This window comes from Cuculus canorus, chromosome 15 (genome assembly GCF_017976375.1).
Source record: "Cuculus canorus isolate bCucCan1 chromosome 15, bCucCan1.pri, whole genome shotgun sequence".
Lineage (NCBI taxonomy): Eukaryota > Metazoa > Chordata > Aves > Cuculiformes > Cuculidae > Cuculus > Cuculus canorus.
In genome coordinates this window covers 12822524-12847063 of record NC_071415.1, presented here as the reverse complement: position 1 = coordinate 12847063, position 24540 = coordinate 12822524, and the positions used below count along the sequence as shown (strand labels likewise).

At 46.6% G+C, this 24540-nt stretch overlaps 1 protein-coding gene across 6 annotated transcripts in view; it reads left to right on the top strand.

Annotated features, from left to right (window-relative positions):
• Positions 1-24540, top strand: part of ELFN1 (extracellular leucine rich repeat and fibronectin type III domain containing 1) — a 107356-nt gene that overhangs the window by 7870 nt on the left and 74946 nt on the right. For 4 of the 6 annotated variants that reach the window (XM_054081058.1, XM_054081057.1, XM_054081061.1 and 1 more), the window contains exon 2: positions 15092-15204. The gene's annotated coding sequence lies outside the window, so the exon portion shown is untranslated. Of the gene's footprint in view, positions 1-1227; positions 1313-15091; positions 15205-18915; positions 19084-24540 lie in introns of those variants that run through there. The other 2 variants (XM_054081059.1, XM_009568535.2) reach the window with 2 other exon arrangements.

Sequence of the window (24540 nt, the reverse complement as noted above, 5' to 3'; positions counted from 1 at the left end):
AGCTGAACTAATTTATTGCGTAGCTTTGATTTATTGCATGGTCATTGCTGCCCCGTATGGAGCACTTGGGTGTGTTGAGTTGAGAGGAGAGGATATAGAGATACAGGGTAAATGTGTAACAGTGGCGAATGACAAGGACGTAAATAAATCTGGAGATTTTGGTGACATCAAAATAAGTTGCGGGTAGTGAGGAGTGAGATATATGTATATTCAGAGGAATATATATATATTCAATATATGTATATTAAGAGGAATCTTATAAGGAATTTATATCCCTGCTCAGGATTTGCCTAGGTTTCTAAATAATGCATTAATTCAATTACACATTCTTAATTAGTGTTTGCTCACATTGGAGCAACATCATTAATATACTGCCTCTTATTTTTATTTTGCTGGTGTGGTGGTTTCATTTTTTGACTCTTCCTCCTCTCTGATTTGTGGGACTTGTAACACCCGGCTGTGATGCTTATTCTTTTTGGTAATGCCAGTTGTCCGTATTACGACTATATTTACACTACCAGGTTGTGCAGCACTGACTGACCCCATAACAGGGAAAAAGAGGGAGAAAAAGAGCCCAAATGTCAAGTGGCTCACCCTGGCAGGAGGATTTTTGTGGGCTTTTAACTGTTTTTTGCTCCCTGGAAACTCATGGTAGCAGTTGGGATGGATGCTCCCTGTTGCTCTGTGGTCTCTGGGGTGGCTGCGAGCACGCTGGGACGCTCCCCTCCGCTGCTGGCACCCACCCTGCTCAGGGATGGGGAGGCACAGGGTGCTGTGTGTCCTCCGGTGGCACTTGTCTGTCTGCTTCTGCATGGGAAGGGCTGGGGGTAACGCCTTCAGCGCTGTGCCCTTTATCACTTTGTCCTGAGGGAAGATGTGATGGTGCTCTTGAGAGCTGCTCTTGGGTGTTTGCCCTTTAGCTCTTCCTGGAAGAGAAAGCTGGGTCAGGGGCTGTGTGTGGGGTGGTGGCTGGGCTCTGGTCCTCTCTACCAGTCAAGTTTGGGGTTTTTTTAAGACTTAGGATGATAAAAGAACCCGGAGACTAACACAAACCAAGACTCCTCCTTCCAAGCTGCGCCTTCCAGGAGCGGATGAACACTTGTCTCAAGTTTGCAGTGAGCACGTTGCGCTTTCCAACCTCATTCTGTTTCTTGCTTTTAATTTTTGTTTCTGGCTTTGCTTCTCTTCCCCACCCTCTGCCCACAGTCTCCTTTTTCTCGGAGGCGAGCGGTGCTGCCTCGAAAGCCCCATTCATCACCGCCTGCTAGCGAGGCACTAGCAGCCGCCGCTGCTCCGTTGATTGACTGCAGCGGTGAGTGAATTTAAAATCATTATGCTTCTGAGACAGCTTTTAAATATGATGAGATGAAAATCAAATCTGTAAGAAGCCTGTGAAAAAAGGTGTCTCCAGCCAGGGAATCCCATGTGGCCCCGAGTGCTGTTAGGGTCTAGGGGAGACCCCCCCAACTCTGGACCTCATGGGTGTCCCTGTGTGAGCCCAGAGTGCTCTGTGCTGCTGAGATAGGAGTGGGCAGGCAGCTGCTGGCAGAGAATTAAGTGGAAATATTTCACTGTAGAAAAGACTATTGTGTAAAGCCATCCATCTGCTGTCTATCTACTGCTTTCCATTAATTAATGAGCTGATTGATTAGGAAAACCTTGCAGCAGTTGAGTGAAGTAGATGGTTCTTGTCCTGGTGTTACAGGTTGGGGGAACTTGGAAGCACAGAGGTTAAGATTTCTAAGGGTGGGTTGTTTTTTTTTTTTGCCATTAGTGAATGCTACTGTTAAGACATTTGTCTGTGTCTTGTTTTACTGATTAGTCGATCTGAATTTGGATGCTTCAAGAGCAGCTGTGAGAGCTCCGTATGGCTGCAACTCAGCCCTGGAGAGTCTCGGCTCAGGGTCTGATCTTCCAGTGTTTGTGGCAAAACAGCACAGCCTGCTGCAGCGTACTGGCTGTGATATTTGTAACCAGCAGTCCCTTCTCTTTCCACTGGATAAGATAAACTCTTAATGCCTCTTAAAGCGCTGGCTATTTAATACACCCTTCTTTCACCTCGCAGCCTTTACCAAGTGAGGCTTTCTATAAGCACCTCAATATTCCTCAAAGTAACTCCTGGGCACCTGCAGCCTGCGGAGCGCCTGGTTGCCGACGGCTGGATGCACGGAGCATTTCTCTCCTCTACGCTATGCTGAGAGCAGCTTTTCAAGAACAGTGCACTGAGCAAATGTCGTTCCACAGCCCCCAAATCTATCAAAGGAAACGACAGTGGCTGTAAGCATTAATCATCCAGTATTATCAAAATAAAGTTGCTGCAATAGAGCATTGTCAAAGGATAAATGTCTTGACTCCAGCTCAGTGCTGGTTCTGTTAATGCTGGTGGTTCACAAAAGCTTCCTAGCAGGAAAAGGTAATTGCATGGACCAGGTGTTCATTTTGTGACATTAATTAACTCTTCCCTTTCCAGGCTGGGTAGCTGGTCAGTGTGATCACAAGGGAAAAAGCTGGGGATAGTTGTGGTGTTGAAGTAGTTTCTTTTCACAGTTGCTGAAAAGTTTGTGGCTGGACCTGCTTGGTGGGGGGCAGAAAAAAAGCAAGAATTTGTGGAGCAGCACTGAAGGAGCATTTCCCACCCACCCTTCTGTGCTCTCATGGCAAAAAGAGTATAGTTGTTGAAGCAATGCCAAAAAATGGCAGTGATGAACAAAAAAGGTATTGCTCATCTGATTTGTGGTATAGAAACACCTGCTTCTGCTTTACTTCTGCCCAGGATGTGGCTTGGAAACAAACCGTGTGATGCTTGTGCTAGTGCTGCCTCTGCTTGGGGTGCAGCAGTCCAGACACTGGCGGCAGACACGGCGAGTGTGACAGGCAGAGCTTCCATCAGGGCTGGCGGGATGAAGGATGTGACCACCGGTGTCACCAAGCTGATTAACTCCTGGGGAGAGAGGCATTGCAGTAATGTCACTTCCCTTCTCCTGGGAAGGCGGTGCTGAGCAGTGAATTGCAAGGTCTGGCATGGGGCCCAAGGGGATGGAGAGCTGCTGGAAGTGCCTTTCTCTTTAAAACCCAGGAGTTCAAACCCATCTCTTGTGTTTTATGGCACCGTTGAACTTTTATGCTCTCTGGGTTTGAGCCTCTATCCCCGGAGGCTGCCGGGACCTGGTCTGTGCTAGGAAAAGGCTGTTCTTTGAAAACTGTGCTGCAGAGCAGGACACTGAAGTGGGAATGGGATTGAGCTGTGCATCCACCCAGCTCTGCTCTGCGAAAGTAGGTGGGACTGAAACTGCGGTGTGCAAATGGGCTGGATGTGACGCAAGGGTGGGGATGGGCACCCACCGAAGCCCATCCAGCGTTGTCCACTTCAACTGGCTCCTGTTTTCCTTCACTAGGGGAATGCTGAAGCACTGGCACAGGAATAATGTAACTGCTTCTGGAGAACATCTGTGCAGAGGAGTGAAAGGAAAACTTCAATAAATCAACATGTTTCAACAGCTGTCCAGATTCACAAAGGAGCAGAAATCAGCAACTAAGTTTGAGCAATTGCTTTGCCTTTAAAGAAGGAAGGGGGAGTAAATCTGTGGTATGTGGATCTTAAAGCGCCCCAAAAAATCATAGAATCATTTGGATTGGAGTTGAGTCCAACCATAATGCTCATGTGCAATGTGAACATCACCATCACATCAAAGTTCAGAGAAGTTTGTCATGTTGTTTACTGTGTGGGTCAGTTCGTTAATCCTGAGCTTCACTAATGGTTTTGCAGAAAAGTCCTCTTCTGTATGAAAATCCTTTCCAGTTTGGAACTCGGCTGTTGGTTCTGTAATTCCACGTTGCTTTTAAGAAAAAGCTCCAAACTTTCTGCATGGCTTTTCTCTTTCTCTCGATGAAGAATTAGTAGTTCGTGTTCTGAGTGGTTTTTTTTTTTTCACTTTTTCACTCCATATTACTAAAACGGCATCATGTTGTAGAGCCCTTAGGATGATGCATTCTTTTGCACTGGAAATCTTGCATGTGATGGTGAACAGGGTAATATATTTCATTTTAAATAGGCTGAATTGGAAAATAAGTGTTTGACTTATTGATTTTTGCTTTTCTTCCCATTTATTTTGAGATGCCGTTGTCTTTACTTTCAGCAGGCAAAATGTGAAGTATTGTTGCAAATCCTGACTTTCTTCTGTGGCTTAGATTATAGGCAGCTCCTCAGAGCCAGGGTTTCTGGGGTTCCTCAGAGCTGCTGAGTTACAGGTGACCTGCTTTTCTGCAAACGGTGTGCAAAGAGCTGGCCATGGGAAGATGGGAAAATGGCCTTTGGGCTGTAAAGGGAGTCGTGCCTGAAGACAGCTGCATTCAGTGGGTAAACCTGGAGGTGAGGTGACATGCCCAGGGTTACCCAGGATGTTGGTGTTAAAGCCTGTGCTAGGACCAGGTCCTTTGACACCTGCTTCTGCTCTAACCATGAGCCTTACTTCCGTTCTTTGTCCTTAGATTTGCAGAGCCAGGAAATTTTTGCTTAATTTTAAACCTTCTCCTAAATCTTGGTGACGGCAGATTGACGTAAGCGTGTGCTGGATCAGGGCCTGTTCTCTTATGCATATGGATGTGTACACAGCTGTAAGCGTTTTCCATCTTTAGGTTTCTGAAATCCACAGGAGAGATCTTTCCTCCCTTCTTGCCGATGCCTCCTCTCTCCCCTTGCACCATGGGCAGCAGCGTTGGCTCACCTGGCCTCCAGGGTGAGAACATGGGGGTGAATTGGGGAAAGAATTGGCAGTTGCTTTGATCATTCATCATCATATCATTTGATTTGATCATTGAGTTAGCTAATGAAGCTGGTACATGTGTGCATCCTCCTTGGACACGCAGGAGCTCGGCATGGCAATGAGGTGAAAGCCATGAGCGTTGCAGTAACATCTCCCCTGAACCATGTGAGCTGGGAAATTCCTCCCAGCCTGATTGTCTTTGAGGTTTTGGGTTATGCCAGCAGAGAATTAAGTGTTAGTTATGTATTGTATTCCAGCGCTTGCACTGGATCTTGCTTTTACTGGTGTCATCAGCAGCTAAAATGTGGCTGCTACCCTGGGGGCAAGAGCAGTGACTCCCAAAAAGGTTGGGATGGGTAGCAAAGAAGATAGCACTCATCTCAGCTGGGCAAATGCCAGTGGGAAAGTCCATGTTTTGCATCCCTCTTGATTATGTGATAATCTCTTTAGCCCTATCATAGCCCAGGCGCTTGCTCAGGAGAGAGTAAAAGGTACTCTCTCATCGCTGTGTGGTATTTGAGCTTTCCTGGAGGTTTCCATCCATTTGCCAGAATGGATCATGCTCCTGAAGCTCTGAATTAGTGCTGGATGACGGCCTGATGAAACTCAGGTGGAAGATTTTTGATAAAATAAAAGCAGTGGAGAGAACAAATCAGCCCAAGTCAGTTTATAGCAATTCCGCCTTATTTAAATGAAAAGGGATAGTAATGTTTAAGCCATTTAATGTTTCATCTGTGGAAGAGCCCTGTGTGCGCTCACATTACGTGCGTGTGGGTAATGAGTCGCTGTGATGAGCAAACGGGGATGGCAGCAGGGTCAGCAGTGGGGACACCAGCCCTGCTGAGATCCATGCTCATCTGGGGTGAAGTGGCTGTGCCCCCATCCAGCCCTGGGCTGGCCACAGAGGATTTTGGTTAAAGTGTTTTATTTAAACAGAGTATCCATTTTAACCTCTTGTTGGTGAAAATTATCAATGTCGTAACAGATTGGAGGCTGATGATCTGGAGGTGAGGGCCTCATCCTGCTCTTCTGTGCGTTCTGCCTGCTGGGTACCTGGTGACTCTGGAGGATGCTCAGAATAAACCCAAATCAGAGCTGTGCCTGCCCAACCTTGTGGGGAGGCGTGAGGTCACTAGTGTAACTGGGAAGAGAATTTGTCCTTCTAGCTTTAAAAATAGCTGTCTTTTCTTTCATGGCATTTTCCTTGGGGCAGCCCAGGAGCTTGCAGGATTGTGCTGCTCAGTCGAGGTGTTGCTGAGTGGGAAGGGGTGCCAGGAGGCCCTCGTTAATCCAATTTCTAAACCACATTTGTCTCTAAAAATGAACCAAAACAAGCAGAACTCTGGGTTTCTTCTTCCTTCTAAAATATTTGGTTTTTCCTAACTTCCTATAGCCAGGCTGAAGATGTTTCTTCTGTAGAAAATGCTCTCTGATATTGCTAAATAGGATTCTGTAATCTCCAGCTGCTAAAGTGTTTACTTAGGGTCCAAGGTTGTTTGGCTTTTTTTTTTCCATCCCAACTCTGTATGTCCTTACCAAGGTGCGGGGTTTCTAGTGATGAGTGATTTGGGGCTTATCTCTGGGAAGTGCCGTGAATGCCAGCCCTGTGCTTGCATTGGGAGAGAAATGCATGAATTTTTCCACATCAGTAGGAGCTGAAGATTTTGCTAAAGGTGTCTCCAGCTGCAAGTAGTGAGATACAGCTCTGCTGGAGAGCTCTGAAGTGGCAGAAACCTGTGTAGAAAATTCAAATGTGGATTTCATGCCTCAGAAAGCTGCCTGTAAGGAAGGATGCAGGTGCTGGCCGGCTCTCAGCTGTGCAACAGGTAACTTGGGCTCCCTGATAGTGAGCTTGCTGAAGCATAGATATTGCATCCATCTTTAGCCTGACTTTGGAGATATTCATTAGGGATTCCTGAGCTGGATGCCAGCCGGGTTATCTCAAGGGCTGCAGCGCAGCCAGGTGTGTGTAGGGGTTCATCAGCCCCTGGGGTCAGTGCTGTCCCTGCGAGTGCCTCTCTGTGCACCGGTTGCACAAGGTTCTGCCAGGTCAGCTGCTTCTATCTTGATTCTTTTTCTTTTTATTTATGTAAAAGCTCCATTAAAGGTGGTCACAGCCTGGGATGTTGATGGACTTGAGACAGACTAACCTCAGCCAGGGCAGGGGCAGTCAGGACAAAGTTACCTTCCCAATTACAGCCTCTGGTGATATGTGCTGAAGGAAAAGGAAAAGCAATAAGTAAATCAAGGCTCTGTTTGTTGTCCTTAATGTCTGTCTGTTAGCTAATGAGGCAGACAGCTGAACCTCTTATTAAATAATACTACCTAGCACATTTGTAGAGTTATAGGTAGCAACGTTAAATGTGACCTCTGTATTGAACACAGCAGCTCCTTCTGCTGCTGATTTGATTTCGGTGTGGAGGCTGCGCTGGGTATTTTGGCAACAAGGGCAGAGCTGGGCTGCAGTGAGCTCTGCGGAGCAAAACCACCCTGGGAGAGAGCATCACCTCTGCTGGGCTCAGCCCTCCAATGCTTTGGCTCTGCAAGCATGGGACTCAACACCACTGTGCTCGCCTGACAGCGGGCAACAGTCGTGGCTGTGGTACAAGTCCGCACCACTCTAAGTGCATTGGTGTCCTGTTCGTAGGGTCACCAGCAGCCATCCTTGCCTCAGCGTTGCCTGCTGCCATGCGCTCCCCAGGCACTATCGCGTTGGCTAACTCACCTCTCTGCCCTTTGCCTTGCCCCGCTCCTCATGCTCCGGGGAGCTGTCGTGGGGTTTTGGTGCTTGGCACGTAGCTAATGTCTATTTGTAAGACAATACTTCAGCATTACTTAGTGAAAACACAGGCAGCATTGTACAGCCGGTAGCAACATTGATTGAAGTGATATTTAATCCAAGGAAAATACATGATACATAGTCTAGGATTCCCTGCTTATCCATCATATAATACAATTCATGGGGATTGAATATCCCTCCTGTAAAGTTGTTTGAGATCAGTGTTGTTATTTGTTTTGCAAATGATCCCGACAGGGATGCTGAGTGCTATTGATTACCAATGGTTCTTTAAAAATTACTATTATACTGCAAATTATGAACCTTGGGGGTATCCAGTTATATGATAATGGAAAGGCATCGGTGTGTAATGACACGTGCATCATAATAAATTTGCTCTTCCTATATAATAGAGATTGAAAGGGACATGATTTATGATAGATAGTATTAGCTGCCTGCCATGATACGTCCAAGGTAACATGATGGAATTGCCTGGTTGTTCATTGTGGCAAGAAGTACTAATGATTAGAAAAGCAATTTAGGAAAAGTGGAAGGAAAAAAAAGCCCTTATTCTGAGCAAAACCTCCTCTATCTTCTTGTTAAAATATGTAAACCACTCTTCTAATTCATAAATAGCTAAAATCCCTCCATCACTCTCCCATGTTCCACTCCAGGACATCCACAAAGCACTGCACAGATGAAAACCAATGCTGCCAGTCTGGGAGGATCTTGGGCTTGCTAAGAAAGCCTTTGTGGAGCTCCTGGCCATGGCTGTAATGAAAGTCCAAGTGAAAACCCCGAATCAGCTGGTAACTTCAATATGTTGGTGCCCTTGAAGCCAATGGAGGACGCTCGTGTTGAGTTAGGTGCTCTCGTTCCTGATGACAAACACGTGATAACGCAACTGCTTGTCTTCCAGGCGCTCCTGGTGTTTCCCAGCTCCACAGATAAGGGCTGAACACTTGATGCGTTTGAGAGGAGCCAAAGGGCTGCTTTGGGCTATGGTGGCTCGAGCAGCATCACAGGAACCTTTGGCACAGTAGGGACAGTGCTGGTTACTGTGACCTTTCCCTGGCCGCATGCCCTGGGCAGTTGAGAGGTGCTTTTGATTGCCTTTTCATCATGAGATGGCACAGAGGGCTGGCAGGAAGGATTCGATGCCAGGTCTGTGCAGGGTAATGCATTCAGGAAGGTGTACGGTGCGAAGGTTAAATCAGATGCTTTTTACCATGGCCATTCTGCGCTCTTGGCATCCTGCTGCAAATACCGAATGACGGCAATGCAAATAAGCTTTTTCCTCATCACACCGCTGATCTACAGTGGAGACCACAGACAGTGAATGCCTGGATCTTTACTCCTATATTATCATGCTCGGCAGTAGCTGAGCATAGAGAAATACATGTCCAGGAGCCACTGCCAGCAGAAGCATGTGTAAATCAAAAGGAAGGGGAAAACAGTTTCCTCTTTTCCTCCGGCACCTTCTTAGTGTCTTTTGTCATGGAGCTCTGTATTGCACCGAGAGTCACTGGGCTGCCAGTGTGGAGAAATACCCATGCTCTCCCTGAAGTGCCCATGAGCAGGAGACCTCCTCCATAGATAATGATTTATTTTCACTCTACTCATTTTTTTCCTGTGCTGCAGTAGGGACAGTTGCACAGTAATTTTGTTAAAGAGACTCAGCACTTAGTGCTGTGGTGCCTCATATAAGGAAAGGAGGAGATGTGTGCTTGTTTAGGTATTATTCTGTGAGCTCTAGGACATCTCCTGAAGATCAAGAAGCAGCCTGCCGTGAATCCCACTAGCGCACTTGGAAATGGGATGAAGGAAGGTTGAAATAGCAAAAGGCAGCTTGGAGTCCGTACACTCTAGTGGTTGGTGGGGGCTGGGTGCTCTTACCTACAATATGCAGAATTATTACTTTCCTTGCCTGAAGTAGAAATAGTGACCTATGATGAGGTTTCCAGGGTGTGCTTGAAGGAGGCTGGGAATGGCTGAACACCTTTCAGAGCGGTGGGGAGCAAGAACTCCTTGAGCCTGCATGGGGAAAGCAATTAGTGATATAAACACCAGTACAGAGTAAATAATGCTCCATTCTTTTCCCCCTTGTGAGAAGGTTATCAGTGGAAATGTTGCCCCTTGACTTGCAATAAAATAATTATTTATTGTGCTGTTTTCTCAGCCCAAGTCCTCTGCAGCTCACTGTGTGTTCTACCTCATCTTACAACCTGTTTATAACCATGCTGTGATTCGGGACTTGACATACAGCATCTCTGTAGCTGTCAGTATTGGGGAAGGGCCATGTGCAGAGTGGGCTTTGGTTTTGCAATATAAATTAAATCCCAGGGTTTTGTCAGTGCTTCAGATATGAGATTCTCCACTTATAGCGGCAGAGTTTTTCAGAGGAATTGCAATTCCAAAATTGTGGAGGAGGGTGGATCCAGGAGGGGAGATTGCAAGGTGGGACTCAGGAGTGCTGGTATGAAGCAGGACTTTTGCCAGTGGTGTGTCAGACTGGTGTTGGCTTTGTTTAGGCAAGTCTTAAAACATCACCCAGGATAGATATAGATGATACGTTGGCTACTTGGAGTTCCAGTATTCCTGTTGGGAGCAGAAGTATTTTGGGGTACAGGTCACAGGTTTCACCTTGTGATTATGTGGACCAAACCCAACATCCTCTGGTGCTTCAGAAAGGCAGAAGAAGACCCAGGCTGGAGAAGTGTTAGGCGATGGAGGAAAAGGTTGTCTCTGACTTTATTAATCTTTATCGTGCTTAGCTAAAGCTGGGTCAGTGTACAGGACTGGACAGGAGATGCCCTTGTCAGGAGCATGCTTGACCTCTACAGAAGTGTGCACAGATGTGGATATGCTGGGGAACAAAGTTTTTTCCCCCATTACCTTTGTGGGTGACCTAACATGATGTCTCTGATCCAAACCCTCCGAGAACTCTCAAAGAGTGAGCAAGTCACAATGACTCAGGGTAGCATGGAGTGGAAGGAAAAGAGCCCTTGTTATCTCAACTGCACTGGATTGGGGGGACCTAAAAGTAGCAGGTATGAATGTTATTGGTACTGTCATTGCATTAATACTTTGTGCCACAAATGTAGTGGGATATTGTCAGGTGTGTGGATTCTGAGAGGTCTTTTTATCCAGCATTGTACTGCGTTACATGATAAAAATCAATGTATAATGGTTGTGACTGGAGCTGCGTCCTTCAGCCCAGTAACTGGCTGTGTAATTAAGTCGCCAAGTCAGTTTGCACAGCAGCAAATTGATGCATAATTCAGGAGGTGTTTGAGTGACATAGGGGCTGCACAGCTGTCACCGTATTGTGCAAAGCAAGTTGGTTGGGGTGAAAGTGAGATGTCCTCTCTGTCCCCTGAATGCCCTAGACAGAACCTGACTATCCTTAGAGAAACCAGCATCGCTGGAGTTGTGTTGCGTGAAGATGAACCATGGTCCAGGGCAGGATTTGCTCCTCTTTGGAAGGATTTATCTGGAAAATGTGGGTACATGGGGATTTCTGGGGTACCTGCCATGACTCCTCCCCGCTCTGGACCACTTCTAGTCCATAGACAAGCGCTTGCATGCGTGCCCCGATAGCATCCCCCCCTTGCTGGGAAAGAAGGAGGTGGGCAAAGGGGGTCTCAGGGCGATGTGGTTGTGGTTTAGAAGAGAAGCTTGTAAGAGGTCTGATTCTAGCTTAGGAAAACTTTCTCCCTCTCTTCTGTGCCAGCGTTGACTTTCAATTTATTTTCCCTGCTGTCGTAATGAAAAGTCCAGGTGCTACACAACTGCAGAGATCCTGACAATGGAAAGCAGCAGCCAGCATGCACCATTTCTCTGGAAAAAGGGATCCATCCAAATGGTTTCGTTATGTCACGCTCTAATTTTGCCACTGTTGATTTATTTTTGTTTTTGGCTTCTTTTTTTTTTCCACTGTATTCTTAAAACTTCCCTTTCAGGGCTTAACAGCTTAACCATTTCAAAATCATGCCAAGCGGAAATGTAGCATACGATTTTCCTCACTAAACATTGTGCTGATCACTCAAATGTATTCTGAATTTGTAGAAAAGCTGTGAAAAACTAGGCTGAAAGAGGGTGAGAATTAGCACTCAGATGAGGAGCCAGGTCTTTGCATGCTTAGGGAAAATCTGGGTAAGAAAACAAAGTGTTCTTTGCTACCTTCTTGCTCTGCAGCATCTCGTATTGGCATGGCTCACAGCAGTATTGGTGGGCAAGGGGGTGGGTAGGCATGTGCTAAAGCAAGATCTTGGTCCTGAGGCTGGTACAGTCTGTAAACACTGGTCTTGGTCCTGCTTGTTGGTCCCTGATATCTGAATTATGCTTCAGGCTCTGCTGCTGGATTCCTCTCTGGATTTCAGAAGCTCCCTCAACCTCTTAGGCCCCTCTCTTTTTTTTTTTTTTCCAAGAGGAGAGGGATTATGGTACCACAAGTAGCCAATTTTCCAAGAACGGGCTCTTTGTGACTCTCCTCTGTAAACCACTTTTCTCCCTGTTCCTCCAGGTGAATTGCAAAGGAAATATTATTCACGGTCAGTGCTGATGTGCTGGAGCAGGAAAACATTACTGCTGCTGTACAAAGGATGCTTTACACTTACCCATGTGCCTTTCTGACACCCTGAATTTCCGCTGGGGTTGGTGACTCCTTGCTTTGCTTGTCCTGCTGAGATGCTGGAGGATTCAGGGTAGAAATGGCTCTGCTTCTGGTCCTCCCCCTTGTGCTGATGGACCACCTCTGGTGACAGCAGATGCTGCTTTTGGGAGGAGATGAGTGTTGGCTGGTCACAGGGATAGTCCTGTCCCATGAGAATTCGTTTCTGAAGGATCTTTAATGACTTTTGTTTGGCTTATGCTCCTATGAGACTTTAAAGAGCTGTATTTTTCCCAGGGGAAGAGGGCAAGGAACGCTTCTGGAAATGCAGACTTTTCCTTAGAGCTAAAATGGGTTATCACCATCTAATGATTGCTGTGACACAGGACACTCTGCAAACTTGGACTCTGTGGGTCATGGTATGGGTGCAGATTGGGAAATGAGAAGACAATTCTGGTGTTGCAGAGCTGGAGGGTTGGTGTGAGTCCTTATTTCCAAATGGAGTTATTTTTTCTGCAATTTCTGTCTTTATGGTTCTTCACATTTAGAAGACCTTTGGGATTCCTCACTAGTTGCAGAAAACACCCATGGCTGTGAGCTGCAGTGCTGGGCTCTGAATTACAGCAGCCTCCGTTAAAGATACTCTGAGCTGGAATTTGCTCTTTCATTATAGCTCTTGGGCTTCCAGGGTGAAGTGAGGGACAGCTGATGATTATTAAAATTAATAGTGCTCTTTATTGCGTTTAATCTTTCATTAATAATAAATATAATACATGCTGTGTTGTATCTAGACCAATAAATGCTTGGGTTCCTGCAGTGCTACAGCCTGGGCAGCTGGGAGCTCCATGGTGACGTGAGCAAGGGGTTCCCCAAGTCAAGCCCATTGAGTAGAGGATGCAGGGAAGGGCTCAATTTAATTTCCACAACGCTTGCTTCTATAAAATCATGGTGCATAAAAATCCCAGTGCAGGGGACAAGCTGGATCCTGTGCCCTGCCAGCGCCGTGTGCTCTTGAAGCAGCTCCAAGTCCTTGCTTGAATCGCTGAGACCAAAAGCTGAATGTTTATAATATATATTTATTGATAATATTTCTAAGAGGAAGGGGAGGGCATGTGAATGTCTCCAGGCTGCAGGCAGAGGTGAAGAGCGTGGTGTAGATAGAAACCACAAAGTGATGGTGCAAATGGTTGGACGTGCATTGAGGAGGGTGGGCAGGCACATTTGCTGCTTACAAAAGCTATGGCTATTTGGGATGCGGGAGAAGGGAGGAAAGGGATTCCTCAATACCTCTTCCTACCTCTCCTGCTGTTTGATGGGTTTGGCACATGCAAAACAACTTGGCTTGATGCTTCAGTGGATGCTCTTCAGCCGGTGCAATAGTCTGTTCAGAGCTGAGTGGTGGGGAGAATTAAGGAAGTTGGAGAGCAAAATATCTTGGCATGATCTTCAAGGAACAGAAATGAAGAACACTTACTGATATTCATATTATAGGGAATTTTCCTCCTGTCTTTTCAATTAATAGCCTTTGCGGAAGAGACTTTCCTAGCTTGCAGGGGAGCAAAACTGGAGAAACCAGTTGTAGTCATGTTGTTGGAGAGTGTCCGGCTCCACTTGAGTTGTTTTTCCACTATTTGGGTAAATAAGTTAAGAAAATAAGAAGAGCTGCTGAGATAGTTGGCAGTGAAATGAATCCCCTGGGAGCTCAGGGCACTGTTGTTTGGTGGGGAGCTGCCTGTGCATGAGGGGTCAGTCTTGCAGTTATGTAGAGAGAAGGGAAACAAACGATCTCTGTTTTAGCACTGGATTCATTGCAAGGAGATTATGCCAAGGATCATTAGTGCCACAGCCATCATTATCTTTTGCTCATATTAGTTTTTTCTCTTTTTTTTTAATGGCAAAAATAATGGCTGGTTCTTGTTAGATCAGATATGGACAAAATAATAGCAGTATCACAAAGATTGAGGTCTGCGAGATTAAATTTGAAAGGGAGGAGAAGTGATAGCTTTGGCCCTGCTTGCTGCTACAACAGCCATAGGGATAAATGACTCCGTATGAAGATAAGCAGGACAAAAATAAAAGGGATACTCAGGAAGAGATGCTAAGAAAAATATGAACTAATCGGCAGATTCAACCACTGTAATAATGCAGTAAACATGGAAAATTGCATTATATTAGCTCCTCTGCTTCTCATTGTATCTATTAACCACAAAGTCATCGATACGCGGTTTGCTGTAAAGATGCAGTGCTGCAGATATCAGAGCTCCCAATCCTGGGGGAAGGCATTTGCAATGCTAAAGGGGAAAGTTGTCTTTCAAACTGCATAAGGAAGAAGTGGCTCGAGTTGAGCTGGAGAAATGCTCGCAGCTCTCAGAGTTAAAAATCTGCTCTTGAGAAAAGGACGGCCAATCTGTTTGTCCCCAGTGCCCGGGCAGCGTGCTGAGGCACAGCTTCATTGCAGTCCTGGGACCTTCCCCTGGTGTGGGAGAAATTGGTCATCTGCAGATTTTATATATATATATATTTTTTTTTTTTAATATATATATATATAATTGGTGAACCTGATTTCCATTTTGTTCAATTTCTTACTGAGAATAACAAGTAACCACTGCAGCCTTTTCCCTTGAGTTGGAGTAAAACCAGCATGTAACATTATTTGCAAATTAGCTTCATCCCTCTGGCTCCCAGTTAAAGTAGGAACTACTCAGTCCGGGGTCTCTCTCAAAATATCCATTTAAGCCATGTAATGATTCCGAGTCTCTCATCCGTAGTAGATGAAAGAAGATCCACGATTTATTTTTAAAGCTTTGAACCCCAAACATGGTCAACCATAAGAAAAAAAGATTAAAAAAAGAGAAAGTCATGATAATGCAAAGCTGGAAGAAAAGCAGCCCTGTACTTCACAGTAATATCCATTTTCTTTGCACTTTTTTTTATTAACAGTTCCAACTATGATCAGTGCATAAATCTACCTGCAACAGAGGATGTTGGAAAATTACCGAGAGACGGCAATGTCCTCCCTACTGCTTGGTGAGAAAGGAAGGATGCAACTTCAGGTATGGGCTGGTGTTTTGTTTTATCCTCTGTTCCTTGTTTGTGTCGAACTAAACCTGCTTGTTGCATTGACTCAGGGGGAAGGGGGGCAGGGAAATAAGGTGTTTGCAAGAGGGAGACTTCAGAAGTCATTCACTAAACTTGTCTTGAGCCACGTATAGATTATCTGCCCAGGACCCGCTCTGGGCTCTGCATCCTCTATCTGCTCTGCCTGATGGGGTAGAGGTGGTTAATGGTGGCATTTTTGTCCTGCATTTGTTGTTGGTCTTAATCTGCCCCTGTGGAACTTAATTGTCCAATTCCTTGGAGTGATACCGGGGTTAGAGCAGCACTGGGTGCCCCTGCAGCCAAGAGTGAGGCAGCTCTGCTCTCCTCCCTCAGCAGTGGAAAGCAGAGCACGGGCTCTGCAATTACACCTTCCCTGGGTCAAGTTGAACATCGCATGCTGAAATCCCGCTTCCCCAGCGCTGTAGTAGCTTCTTAGGGATTGCATGAAGGGCTGAGCAGGATCAAGCAGCGTTGGCTGCTGCTGCTGAGCAGACTTTTTAGTATAGGAGCAGAGCTAGACACTCCTCCTGGGCTTTCTTAATCCAGCCTCAATCCATGCACTTCAAACAGGAGTCATGTTTTAGGACTGTGTGGGGCACTTGAGTCTCCCAACAAGCTGCTCTCATGCCTGCGAGGGCTGGTAACAAGCTAAACCCCAGTTTTACTTTGCTTTGAAGAGAATGGGGATTGTTCCCACTGAGCAGGGGAGGACAGAGAGCAACAGTTGTTTCCAAAGGGGGAAAAGGGAGGGCTGGGGACTTTCTGGACAGGGATTTTCTGACAGTTATGCGATGCTTCAGGCTTAACCCTGACAAGCCGTTATCCCTGAAACACTGGCCCAGCATGGCAACTGGATTGTAGCCATCTCCCTATGGTGAAAAAAAGTTCCCAGGCCACAGAGACCAGTTTAGAACAAGCCAGCCTTCTCCTGCACGTAAAGTGATGTCCTTTCCTAAATATATGGTCCTGGTCAGCACTGCCATGTTGCAGGTTGAGGTTTCTCTTTTGTCTGGGATGGCTGGTTGCTTGTTTTGTCTCCTGAGCAAATGGTTTGGGGCAATAATGTGAATTAGCCTGTCTGTTGCCTTGGTGTTTATAAATGCATGTCCAATGGGACTGTCTGCTTTTAGTAAAGCCTTATCTTATCTTATCCATTTAGGACTTGTGGTGGGCAGACTGCTCTCCCTGGGGCTGGCTTTCACCCACGACCTATTAGGAGATGGCCATGTGTGACCATTGGGGTCCCCAGCACGTAACATGGGCTGCAAAGGAAACCCATGGTGGGACTTGGTTTGCTGACATCAGTGTTGGAGTATGGCCATGCCTGTGGGTAAATGGAATGGAGCAAGATATGCCAGAGGTTGGAAAAGAGCTGCAGATTTTGTTGTTGGCGTAGATCTTTCTTTGTTTTACGATTTGTTCATTGGCACTGAAGCTTCCTCATCTTTTGGAAATGCTGAGTACCTTAGAGAAGCAGCTTAGATCGGGTTGCAACCATCCAGGGCTCTTCAAGTGATGTTGGGTCCAATCTGGATTAGTTATACAGACACTTTTATCCATATTTTTTGTAGGTGAGGAGGCAATCTGGGGGGTCGGTGTTACAAGGAGTGTAGGAGACAGAGCTGTTCTCCTTGTGCAGGGTAACTGTTGTGCTGAGCTTCCAACTGGTTTTCCAGCTTTCTCCCACTTCAGCCTCAACTGTGGTGCTTTATCAGTGTGTCTTTCACCATGGCGAGCTCTCCCCAGAGCTCCTCTGCAGACAGAGCTGATATATGTTTTTCCATTTAGCCTCCCCTGCGCTAAAAACACACCGTGTGCAAACGTCAAAGCCTGATATCACATGTCAAGAGATGCTGCAAAGGTGAGGTTTGCTCCCGGCAACCCGCCATTTGCACCCTGCATTTCTTAGGAGAGCTCCAGCATCCTGCCAGGCCACTGCGGTGATGCTTTTTCACCCTTTTCCATCCTGTATGTGACCCCTCACGCTGTGGCACATCCAGATGTGCCTCCCTTGCCCTGAGAAACTCCATGTTAGCGCAGGGAAACATCGGATGCCGCTGCGCGTGCAATAGCTTGCTCCCCTAGAGTAAGACGAGGGCTGAACGTAACATCTTTTAATGTTCCCTTTCCTAATTATCCTCTTAATTATGCAATGAAATGCCCAATAAAACAAATATACTATAACTTGTATTTTATTCTCTGCCTTTTGTGGTTTACTAAGGAGCGCAGGATCCATTAAGAAGGCACTTTCTCAGGAGGGAGCGCTTTCCAATAGATCATACTTCCAAAATGGTTTTATATTCCTATCCTATGTTTCATCCTCATTTTCTGTGCCAGTTTGCTAATTACTGGAGACACTGGTGGTTGGGAAGCACTGCCTCCCTTGCTGCCCATCCCTGCCGTGCTGAAGTCATGGTGCTGAGTTTGTCACATCCCCATGACAATGGCCCGTGATGTCGCTAGCGGCAATTACAACTTTGCAAAGCATCCAGGCGCAGGCAGCAGGACTGAAACTTTTAGGCTCTCATGTTTTTTTAAATACAGAGGTATTAAAACACAAGGAAGTCTTTAAGAATGCTTTAGATTTTCCCTTTTTTCCCCTTTCTGAGCTCTGCAGCGAACCTAAAGCAAATCTGGGGGTCATAGCCTGCTGCAGCCCCTGCTGACCGCACTCTGCCCGCAGCCCAAACTGCTGTCTTCATTGGTTTTCTCCAGTGCTTTTTGTCTAATACTCACAGTATTAGCATCATAAGATGCTCTTCATGCCCAGGCAGTGAAGGAGGACGATTCATGTATGTAACTCTCTAGCAATAGGAAAAATCAAGTAATAACAACACTTCATTTTGTGCCTGGGAAGGATATCCAGCTCACATGGCTGGTACAACCGACCACGCAAAGCATTTAAACAGACAGCCCCAAAACTTACATGGGGAAGCCACCTGACTGATATTTATGTACCTTATTTAGCCAGCAGAAGCAAATCTAGCAGGCAGAAGAATCAATCTCTTTATTTTAGTTTTTCTAAGGTAGAAATAAAAATGATATTTCAAAGGCTGACGTGTCTCAGCTGAGCAGTGGTGGGGAAAAGCAGGCACCACAGAACATACTGTCCTGTCTCCTGGTTTTTCAGATCACAACTTCTAAGCTGGATTCAATAGAAATAAATGTTCAGTAGTTCCAGTGGTGGCCTTTGGAAATGGAGCTAATGGAACAAGACAAAAAAAATCGTTATAACATTTTGACAAGCGCTTAAATATTTAATGTTATGCACGGTGCAGCGCGATTGCGAGGAGTTGGTGGTGCACCTGCAGGAAGCCATGCCCTTCGTTAGCGAGAGACGGAGTCCTCCTGCGGACGGGGGAAATTAAGCAAATGCTATTTGAGCAGTGCATTAGTAAACAAGCTGAGGGTGGTGATGGCTTTGGCAGCTCCACGCTGTGCGGCAGGCAAAGGGCTTGGTGGCATTTCCTGTGCCAGCGACCCATGGAGGAAGAGGAGGGTGGCGAGTTCTTGGAGAGAGATGGTGGAGGAGAATGCATAATGTTACCCCGAGCTGAGACAGGGGAGATGAAGAGGCTGCAGTGATTAAATAGGATCTGCTGAAATCCTTCCAAAGCAGGCTTAAGAATTAAGAGCCATCAATGTCACATTGAGGGTCACTCGCTGCAGGACACCTCCGGCCAGCGCCTGGCCTCCCTCCGTGCCTCTGTTTAGTGCCATCCGAGCATGAGGAAACGCATCCTTTATTTCACAGCCCACCCGGCCATTTCTCTCTGCAGCAGAACAGCAAATCTCAGCAAAGAGAACCTCTAAAAAGCAAACTCGTCCAGAGGGTAAGGATTGGACTGTGCATACCAAGATTTGCTTTGAATTCGGGTGTTGTTAGGAAGTTAGCAGCAGGGGAGGTGATGGAGAGAGAAGGCAATGAGCATACTGCCTGGGTTCACCTCGCCTTCATGCAGAGGGCGGGCAGCTGATCAGCAGTAGTGATGGAGAGTAACCTGAAGAGGTGTCAGCCAGTGGTCCCCGTGCATCGGGGAAAGGTGTGGTTTGCTTGCTCAGATCCTTCCATGGGACTCGGTGAAGTGCTGTGCTTCCAGGCTGGGGTTGCTGGCTGTGCTCTGCCTCCCCGCAGGGCTGCATCCTCCATCCAGCTTGTCGTAGGGTCTCATTTAGATGAGCCGTGGCCTTGAGCGATGTTCTAGCAGCGTGGCTGTGCTGTGGCAGCCCGCGCACACCTGCAGCACCACGGTCTCAGATAATAACCTGCTCAATACCAGCGTGGAAATATTGATGGGATAAGCCAGAGCCAGGATGGAACCTTGTGAAAACCTACAGGCATTCTCTGCCTGGGAGTGCATTTCCTGCATTGCCTGCAGGAAACCTGTGCCAGATTGGGACCCCGATTCACCTGCTACCACAGAGCTGAAAGCCACTGGTGCCACATACATCCCTATTAATCCTGCGAAACAGGGCTGCTTCTCCCAGCCACAAGTAGGCAGCGAGTAGAACCCCGGAGGGACCATCCTGAGTGACAAATCTCTGTCTGATCTGGGACTCCCACTGGAGGAGGGTGGTTGGTTGGTTTTTTTTTTTTTCCTTCTTCTTCCCCTCTGCCTTTCTCCTTATATTCCATAGCAGGAAAGAGTGGTCATGACAGGGAGATTTTCACACATCATTAGAGCCAAGTGTCCAACTCCACGCAGCTATCAACCCCAATCAGAGCAAATCAATTTAAAAGGCAGTGCTTCTTTTAATCATCTGGGGATGCTCAGATTTGTTAGCGTGAACCAGTGTTCCCATATGCACGGGGTAGCACAGGAAATGATGCTGAGATGAGACCCATGGTATTAAAAAAGCAATGGATCCTCACCTGTGCAACAACCCCAGGGCAGACCTGGAGGATGAGGTCCTTCGCTGGACTGTCTTTCCTCATTTCCCCCTGTGGATGACTGGATGCGGCCACGGGTCTGTCTGCATGAGCAGGACCTGCAGAAGCGCTGCTGTCTACAGCTGAGACCTCGAGTAAGAGGTGGTGTATGAAGATGTTCATAAGCAGGATAAAACCTCAGTGCCAGCTTTTCTGCCTCACAAGTTGGAAGCATCCCTCTGTGCAAGGACCTGAGCACTTGAAGGTGTCCAAGAGAACTGTGGCTCCACATATGACCTCAGAAAGAACAAGTTACCTGAAATCTCAGAGCTGTGCTTCACCTCTTGCTGTCCTAGCCAGCGATCCTGACCCCACACAGCTGTAAAAGTGTGCCCTGGACTTTGTGAAGTGATGCAGCGTTGTGTCTGTGCAAGCACCAGGAGACATACAGGCACAAAGTCCCTCCTTTCTAGATGACATCTGTAGCCCTGCAAGCCATGCACGCACGCTGCTGCGATGAGTACGCTATACTTTCTCCTGTGGTTGCACACAACATTCTTCATGCTTTCTCCCAGGCCTGCCGCAGCCCCATGCGATGTGTGCATCACATGTGGATACAGAAGGACAAACACATGAGAAGCATCACAGAATTATCAACGCACCTGACTGCTGGAAGATGAATGTCCTTCCCAAACACTCTGGCACGCGTAGAGGTGCTCCCACAGTGTCCGTGTCTCAGAGCTTTCAATGCTTATGAATTGTCCAAGGGCAACTTTGCAAAATGTTATTTTGTCAAAATTTGCTGTGATGGGCTGCAAAATTTAATTAATGGAACCTGTTGTTTGCTTTATGTTTTGCTTTTATGTTTGTTTTTTTCTGAAGAATGGATGGTAGATTTTTTTTTTCTAAGAAAGCAAATTTTTTTCAAGGAAAATAATGCTTGTCCCTGTGGTTTTGCTCCTCAGCCATGTTTTTTTTTGGCTACCTTGCTTCCTAATTCAACTTTGAGTCATTCCATGAGGAAGCTCAGCAGCCCAGCGGCCCTCTCTTGCAGGTTCCTCTGAGAGAGTGGCACTACCACGACTGGCCAAGGCACCGTGCATGCACCATGCGGTCAGGATTCATGCGTGCAAAGACATCTGTGACCCTGCATGGTCAGCCAACTGGCCTTGTAGATAAAGTCAGTAACTTGCAGACCTGGTTCTGCCTACGAATTCCCGAGACAAGCCAAAACACAGGCAAAGTATGGGAGAAATTTTGCCGTTTACCTCCAAAAACCAGGAAATTTGTGCTTGTGAAGCAATCAGGTTGGCTTTCTGCCCTCACTGCCCCTAAGTGCAGATTCATAGGACAGAAAGCAACAGTGTAAGAGACAGCCATAACATCCTTCTAGACTTTGATTTGATCTCTGCTTTTCATGGTCTTGCCTTTTGTTCTTGCTCGTTGGTTCTAAAAGCAAATCTTTGGTTGCCAAGAACTCTGCCACCTCCCATCAATGTTTGCATTTTGGAGCTGCCTTCATCTTTTGGGTAAACATGAAACTATCGTCTTTGACTGGAACTGATCCTATGGAGCTGTGTTATTCCAGTGGGGAGAGGTATTTTCACCGATTTTCAAAGTGGATTAGTTTTGTGACTGACTGTAATAGTTTCTTTGGCGGTATTAGGGCTTATTATGTCAGGATTTATTTTGCCATGAAATGATTTGATATGCTGTAGTCCTGTAACTTCCCTTTGTGTACTGAAATTCAAGAATCTATCTCCTGCTTCCTCCATGGGCATGATGGAAACAACCTCTCTGCAGCTGGATCTGTCTCCTAAGGTCAGATTTACCTAATTGCTTCATAACTGCCAAGGGAGCAAATTTAAGGGACTAGATGTCCTGTGGAAGACATGTAAAAACTCCTCCAGGTGAAAAATCTACATAGAAAAGTCTCCTAGAAAGAGGTGGAGAGGACCATAAAATAGAGACTGCACCTTCAGAGCAGCAGTGGAGGCATTGCGAGCTCTACATTAGTAGCAGAAAATGCAAGCGAGGATTAAATGTGGATTATACTGCAGCAATGCTGAAGCATTGTCAGTGCTGAGACATCTAACAGAGGGGTTTATTTCTCTAGGAGATGAACTGCTGGACCCAAAGTATTCCTAGACATCAGTCTTCAGATGTTACTTGTGATGAGGTAGTGAGTCAATGAGCACGTTGGCTAAGCAGTGTGTTGTAGCATGTGGTACCTCTGGAAGATCTTGACCATGCAAACTGGTGGATCTGCTCCTCAAAGCCACATGTAATATGGGATTTTGGGAACAAGTGCTCCATGAAACACTCCTCATTCATAAAGATTTCCTTAAAACCCTTCAGTGCTGTTTAGAGCCAGGTAGAATCGAGTTGGTGACATTGGCTTAAACTGGTTGCAGTTCTCTTAGCTTTACGGTGCTCCTGTCTTGTTTAGGTTGAGAAAGATTTGATTCATGTTTTTTGGTCTTTTCTTAGCCAAAATGGAGGCTTATGTGTAGGATCTTCTCTGGGCTATGCTGTCAGCCAGTCTTGAGGCTTTCTCGGTTTTGTGATCTCAGCTGAACGCCTCCACAGGGCAAGCACCAACTCTGATCGAACACTGACAAGCGGAGGTGGGTGAAAGAAATGGATTTACTAGCTCACATTGATTGAGATGATGGAGGCATGGAAGTTAGGACTTGACTTGCCCCCAAATCCCACCACGCTCAACATAGGCCTGTGGGTGACTCTGACCTCTTCAACTTGAAGTCTGGGTCAGACTCTGCTGTGGCCAAAGGAGGCATTTGCAGCCTGCTGAGCAGACTTGTCCAGTTCCTTTCACAAGCTGAGACCCTGCAGGGGTGCACGTGGGAAGGGGATGAGTCCTCCGCTCTGTTACACCATGAGCAAGGCAGCCTTTGCACCCGATGTGTAACAACAGAGCACCCATAGATCCCCTGACCAGAGCCTCGGGGCTGGGAGAAGCAGAAGGCTCTCTGTCCATCCTCTCCCACCACATGAGCATGGGTTAGCCTCATCTGCTTTTGGCAGCCCAATTGCCCGCTCCGGCAAGCGCTAGGCTGCTCAGGAGGTAGCAGGGAGAGGAACACTCTGTTCGGCAGCTGCACATTCCATTAATTTAATGAGGACTTTTTTTTTTACAAGGCAGATGGTAAAATAGCTATTTTCTGTTGTCTAATAAATACCATCAGCAAGGCAGAAAATGTACAACCTCGCCAAGTCTTTTCTGATTCCTCGCCCTCCTGTACTGCTGCGTTTCCCTGTTCTCTGCTGGCAGCCAGTGGAGCTGCGTGGTGGGATGGGAGGGAGGCACAGGACACCAAAGGCAAGTCCAAAATTGCTGGAGGGACCCATGCAATAAAACGGCAGCTTCCCCTGATTGGGCACAGTTTCTGTGTCCCGCTGGGAGAGCTGCACTCTGGCAGCTTTCACCGATCCAATTCTCACTTCATCTGATTGCAGTAATAACAACTCACACAAATTTCCTGCCTCAACCTGAAATCTTCCAGCTCTGCAATGCAAATAATATAATGTGTGATGAGGAGCCCGATGACGGGGATAATAATAATAATAGTGATGATGCCTTTATTCAATGAATGAGTGAATCAAGCAAGCAAAAATAAATGGTATTCAGTGCCTGAAAATCAATAGGAAGAGAAATCATGAGGAAATGCAGGGAGAATTGCATCTCTGAGGGAGTGCTGTCCTTAGGAATGGCATGAAGGAGAGTTGAGCAAAGCCCTTTCGGTCTGGGCACTCCTCATCAGTCCATGTTGCTCCTGGGCTCGCTCCTCTGCTGTGCTGATACTGCATTTGCTGAGCTCGCTGCTGCTGTGTGCCTGGTCCCAGCCTCTCTGTGATCTTTTTGGCCTCCTTGATTTACAGCTCTCATGGGCTCTCTGAATGTGTCTAAGTAGTTGGCAAGCTACAGGCCTGACCTGGGGTTGGGTAATAACTTTCTTTTGTCCCATGCCCAGGAGGTTGGCCATAAAAAAGCGCTAGACATCAATTTTCCTCTCCGCTGGGGTGGAATTGCAAAATGATGAGTTGGTCTTTGCCCTCATTTATCTCTTTTTTTCCCTTTCTCTTCCTCTTTTTATCTTTCTCTTTTTCTCCTTACCCTCCTGCCCATTGCTTTCTTCTGCACCTGCCTTCCGCTATTTTCTCCATCATTTATCAGCCTCCCTCCCCCTCTGCACATAGAACTACTTCTCTCCCCCTTTTTGCTGCCTTCTGCCTCATTTTTGCTATGTGTTTCTTTCTCATCTCAAAACTTCCATGCTTTTTCTTGCTGTGCATAGCAGTTTGATATCCTCACCTGTTACAGCCTGCTAATACAGTAATTCTACGAGAGACCCTTTAAATACTTAAAGCCTTAGCAGGCAGCAAACCTCACTCGCCTTTT